Source organism: Coregonus clupeaformis, chromosome 31 (genome assembly GCF_020615455.1).
Source record: "Coregonus clupeaformis isolate EN_2021a chromosome 31, ASM2061545v1, whole genome shotgun sequence".
Taxonomy (NCBI): domain Eukaryota; kingdom Metazoa; phylum Chordata; class Actinopteri; order Salmoniformes; family Salmonidae; genus Coregonus; species Coregonus clupeaformis.
Genome location: NC_059222.1, coordinates 37233482 through 37239589, shown reverse-complemented (window position 1 = coordinate 37239589; position 6108 = coordinate 37233482). Strand labels below are relative to the sequence as shown.

At 41.7% G+C, this 6108-nt stretch overlaps 1 long non-coding RNA gene across 1 annotated transcript; it reads left to right on the top strand.

Annotated features, from left to right (window-relative positions):
* Positions 1 to 3482: 3482 nt before the first annotated feature.
* On the top strand, positions 3483 to 5493 carry LOC121547929. Its single transcript, XR_005996570.2, has 3 exons — positions 3483 to 3765; positions 4161 to 4259; positions 5190 to 5493. It is a non-coding gene; the product is annotated as an uncharacterized LOC121547929 (long non-coding RNA).
* Positions 5494 to 6108: the final 615 nt, after the last annotated feature.

The following is a 6108-nucleotide window of genomic DNA, read 5'->3' as shown; positions in this document are numbered from 1 at the left end:
TCAACAGGACAACGACCCTAAGCACACAGCCAAGACAATGCAGGAGTGGCTTCGGGACAAGTCTCAATGTACTAGAGTGGCCCAGCCAGAGCCCGGACTTGAATCCGATCGAACATCTCTGGAGAGACCTGAAAATAGCTGTGCAGTGACGCTCCCCATCCAACCTGACAGCTTGAGAGGATCTGCAAAGAAGAATGGGAGAAACTCCCCAAATACAGGTGTGCCAAGCTTGTAGCGTCATACCAAATAATACTTAAGGCTGTATTCATTGCCAAAGGTGCTTCAATAAAGTACTGAGTCAAGGGTCTGAATACTTATGCAAATGTGATATTTCAGTTTTTTATTTGTAAGAAATTTGCACACAAATATACCTGTTTTTGCTTTGTTATTATGGTGTATTGTGTGTAGATTGATGAGGGGGAAAAACTATTTGATAAATTTTAGAATAAGGCTGTAACGTAACAAAGTGGAAAAAGTCACAGGGTCTGAATACTTTCTGAATGCACTGTAGTATAAAACACCACACCTGTCTTGAAAGGAAGGGTAGGGATGGACTTGAATCAATGTTACATTCTCTAAGTTTCAATTCCATGCGCTTATCTCAAGTTTTATATTGTATTAATACAATTGAGTATCAATTTACCTTACCCAAACACTGGTTTAATTTGGGCTTGTGCGACCAAAGTATACATCCCTGGAACTGTTTGTATGATTTTCAATTATATCACCCTGCTTCTGAAGTGGTCTGGTCCCTTTGTAGATAACCAATGGAACTGTGTAGCTTACTACTTTTCCTTATCCATTTTGTAAAGGAAGTATGTGCATCTCCCAAAGGCACTTTCTCTCTGTTATCCTCATTCCTGGAAAGGCGGCGCTCCTCACCATTTCCTGCCGTGCCTGTAGATTTTTTATTGATTAAAGCCTTTAGATTGCTACACTATCCCTTGGGCTGAACATCCGCAATGGTGGACGTGTTGCTTTGCCTCTGAAACCTCTCAGAAATTAAATACAATCAACTCCTGATAATTATGCGAAGGCTTGAGGCTGTCGTGACCAGCACTAAATTGCATGAGCATGCAGTTATCAGGTGGAATTAATAAGAATGCATAAATGAATTGGGACTGGGAAACAAAGTTAGCATTCATCCAAAGTGAATACTGATATATCGTCTGGTAATAAGATGGGTTTAGCATCTGAAGATAATTTCAGAAGAACATCTCTGAAAACAAGACCGATATACAGTTCTGATAAATTACATCATATTCATGCATTGGTGCTGTGTACAAAAAGCAGATGACACAATTTAAAAGGAGATTAATTTCTCTCTTTTAACGTTGAAGTGTAATATCAATCAGCAAATTGAGCTCTGATTAACAATCCGACTGTAATCAGCAAACATTGTAGACTTGAATAAACATAACGTGTGTAGCTATGCGTGATATTTTCTGACTCCAGGGGTGTAGAAATGCTCAGGCTAACGCATCCTCCAGTTGCAGCAGTAGCCACAACTGTCCCATCTCTGAACTGCGCTGGTTGGCAGCCTCCAAGGAGCTCCTGCATGGGGGCCTCAACCTGTTCCCCGTCGACGACAGCGTGAGGGGACTCTGCTCCGGTCCAAAGAAGGATGCTGAGCAGATGGAGGAACAGCTTGAAGACGTGAGCCTACTCTTCTGTTGACCTTATCGGTCTTGCTTTACTTAGCATTGATGTTGATGTCTCACTTTGTCTAAGTCCCACGTATTGGGTATCTTTCTTTCTGTCTATAGTAAGGCAAGATAAAAAATGTGTACTTAGGGTGCTAAAAGTTACAGATTGCTACTTTTTCATTCATTTCATTCTCTCTCTCTCTCTCTCTCTCTCTCTTTTCTTTCTTCCTTCTATTTAAGAATGATGGATGCCACTGTGTTCTTGGGGACAGGTGTGTGCCTTTCCAAATCATGTCCAATCAATAGAATGTACCACAGGTGGACTCCAATGAAGTTGTAGAAACATCTCAAGGATGATCAATGGAAAAAGGATGCACCTGAGCTCAATTTCGAGTCTCATAGCAAAGGGTCTGTATACTTATGTAAATAAGGTATTTCTGTTTTTTAATTTTTTTAAATACATTTGCAAAAATGTCTTCAAACCTGTTTTTGCTTTGTCATTATAGGGTGTTGTGTGTAGATTGATGAGGGGAAAAACAATTTAATCAATTTTAGAATAAGGCTGTAATGTAACAAAATGTGGAAAAAGTCAAGGGGTCTGAATACTTTCCGAATGCACTGCATATTCTATTTGTTTTGTAAACTTCACGTCAACAACATCAGTTCCTATTAGTGCTACAATGCAAGTCCCATGCAATAAAAGCTTTCTGCTGTCTGTGGTAGAGATGTACTCTAACTTTTCTTTCTGTATGCAGGCCAAGTTCTTTTTGTATGTAGCTCTGCTGAGAAATAGGCTAATTTGCGCTCTAATGGTGTTTTCCCCACTTAGCTAGAAATCAAAGTTTGCGGCCAGAGGGGCAGTCTAGGAATCAGCATTGCAGGAGGGTAGGGCTCTCTGCCTTACAAGGAGCATGACGAGGTCATCCTTATCGCAGGAGCAGCCCTGCTGCAGCCCCAATCGGAACACCACACCTCCTGCATGATAAGGGTAGCTAATAATAATAATATCTCTGGAGTGGCATTTATAAATGGCAGGAATGTTAGCCAGCAGTAAAGTAGCTGAATATTTACCTAGGCAGTTGATATTTCATTTCAGTGTTAGCGCTCAGCTGACATATTTTAGATTCAAATTCAGATCAGAGTATTGGCGGCGAAGAGAAACCAAAGTTGATTAAAACAATTCCCTTGGTGATGTTTGCCATTCAATTCCAGTTGTTGTACTTCTACTATAGTTTATATTACATTTTGTATATCTTTATATCCAACGCGTCGAGAGGAGCACCATCGGAAAAGGTGGGGGTCCACATTGGAGACAGAGTGCTAGAGGTTGGACCCAAATATCCTCCCATGTTGTAGGCCCCCTAGTTCTGTTTATTTTCATGTAGCTACTATGACCACCAGATTATAAATCACCAGTGTACATCCCCTCCATACCAGGCTCAGTAAAATAGGCCATTGCAATTCACCTCCTGGCCAGAGGAGGGCGGCATTAGACAGACACAAATGCACAAACTGTGGTCTGCAGAGGTTACAGTTACAAAGGAGTTATGCTGGTTAGTAGAAACAAATATTTTTCTCTTAAAAACAAGTATGCAAAAATATCTGTATCTAGTGTGATATTGGTCAAGGAGTTGACCTTTCATTTGCACTGCACTACAAATGTAATCTCAAACTCTTAGACCAAATGTGGCTCTGAATGATCTATTGCTGGTCTATAAATAGACCTGTTTATTTTCAGTGAATGCACACTTCGAGGCGATAGCTTCTATTTACCACCCTCGACCCCTGCTTCTACTTTCGCTGGTGTCCAACTGGATCATTTGTCACTTGTCCATCCAGGTCAATGGCCTGGACATGCAAGTGGTCAGCCACCACGAGGCTGCCCTGAGGAATGCTGGGAGCTGCATCAAGATGAAAGTCATGCCTCGATGCCTGCCGGGTCCAGCAGGAAAGTGCTGTTGCTGTCACCGTGAAGAGAGACATTCTCATGAGCTGGCAGCTTGTTGACCAGGAGGAAGGACGCCAGCCACCCAAGGCCCAGCAGCCAGGCCCGGAGCACTCTGTGGACTGTAGCCTGACCAAGAGGATTGAGACTGTGGTCTGTAACGGCAACGGAGTGGTGAGTGGAGTTTACCACTCCAATGGCTCGAAGTATAATTGTGTTGGCAAAATAAAAGTGAGGCAGAATAGAATCCTAGGTTGGGTATTGTCTTTTTAAAATGACTCCAATAATATAGTGTCTCGTTTTTTCAGAACATTCTCTCCATCTATAGGTTATGCAGCGTTTCCCAAACTCGGTCCTCGGGACCCCAAAGGGTGCACGTTTTTGGCTTGTGCCATAACATTACACAGCTGATTCAAATTATCAAAGCTTGATAATTAGTTGATTATTCGAATCAGCTGTGTAGTGCTAGGGCAAAAACCAAAATGTGCACCCCTTGGGTCCCGAGGACAGAGTTTGGGAAACCCTGGGTTATGGTCTTCATTATTGTTCATGTCTTTGGTTCTTCTCAGCCTGATCTGGAGACTGTCCTTAATTGGTCATTCTTTGAATGAGAACCGGAGACCTCGTTTAAAAGCCATGCACTTCAAGTGGTGAAAAATACCATGACGGTAAGCAAAAAGCTTTCTCAGGGGTCTAAAAAATATGCCCTTTCCTCACACCCTCTCCTTTATCACCATTGTCTGAAAAACTGACCAGGTAAAAGCCAGCTGGTGGAAGCTCATCATTAGGCTGGTTTTCACCTGGTCGAGTATTTTCTGATCAGTCGAGGGGAAGGAGATGAAGAGAGGACAGAACAATCACATTTTTTGAAAGAGCCTTGAAAGAGTTTCTGATGCAATCTTTGAAACTTGTCAGAGTCATCGCATAGTGTCCCATACAGATATAGGATCTTCATTTGATCACCCTGTTGCAGGATAACTTTCCTGGAAGTGAAAAAACTTGTAGTGTATTTGAGGTTTAAAAAGGCTTCTGAAGTTTGTAATTTCCACTTTGAAATTTCAGACTTGATTTTCACTTATGAAAAATGTATCAACCCCTACAACAATGTCCATTAGTTATAATCCACATAATACTGTAATTCACATTTCCTGTTGCTGATGGATTATTCTCCTACTGTAGCAAACTGGCTCGAATTAAGATCCTGCATCTGTAGATGTACGCACTTGTTGAATAATTAATCCTCTATTAGCCCCTTATCAAACGACCTTAACGGGATTGTTCACTTCAAAAGTTTGTCAGAAGTGTTCCAAGCTCAGAAGTGGTATAATGCCAAGTTGAAGCCATGTCCCACCCCAGATTAATTGAAAAGATACGCACTGTCAAATTTCCAAATTTTATTCAGTGCCTCTTTCCCATTCATTTGGGATTAGGGGGTAAAGCTGGATCTAGACAACAGATGAAGTGAGACGTGGACTCGTCTCGACAGTTGTGAAATTCTAGTTGTGAAATGCCAGTATGTTATCAAACTAGATGATTTACCGATCATCCATTTTATTTCCCACCCAATCATGTTCAATTCCTGGGCAATCTCCTGCTAGATACCTCGGATTATCCTCACCCACCCCTCTACCTCAGACGACGATGTGGAGCCTGTGACACAGGACCCTGACAGTGAGGCATTAGAGGACTTTGAGGATCCAGACTGCCACATCCACTCTGAGTGCTTTAACAGTGCTTACTATCCCCCCTGACCACATGCCTAAGGTTTGCATGCGAAAAATGTTAACAACAACTGACTTGTTACACACAGCTGTCTTTCTCCTTACTTTTGTATTGACTTGAAAAAAGGAAAGATATTCCAACTAAAGATATGTTTATGTAAGTAAAGAACGAGTGAAATTGGCTGTTGTTGTCGTTGCACTGCTATTTTGGGATGATTTACAACACTTTGCTTTAATGGTAATGGCTGCTATAGTACATGGTAAGACCATGGCAAGAATAAACTCATTGAACAACGGGAGTCTTTGATTGGGCAGAACAATAGACTTGTTTTGCATTGCACCATTCATGTGGGAGTCCAACCACAATGAATCAAGACAAAAATAGTATTGTTACACTCCAGCTTCTCTCTCTGAAAGGAAGACTCAAAAAACAAAAGGTAGTTAAAAGGTAGATGAAAAATATCTGTTAAGCACTTACAATCTGTTATGCTCTTCCAATTGAGAAAGTTTGTGTTCAGTTGGTCAAAGTGTTATTCTTCTAGCTACCTCTACCAATGAACCACTGAACCACCGCAGCGGATGGTTTGGCAAGTGGTTATTGGTATGCCCCCCTAGCCACGAGAGTGAGACACCCTCTTACTCTCCCCAGTAGGAGCTTGGATACAATGCCACATGCCTGGAGGGACTAAACAGTCCCTGCAGAGGCTCAGTCTGAAACCTCCCTTCTCCTAACACCTGCAGCCCAATGCTAAATATAGTCTTCTTTTGACCTTGCGGAAATATTTATAATATGTGA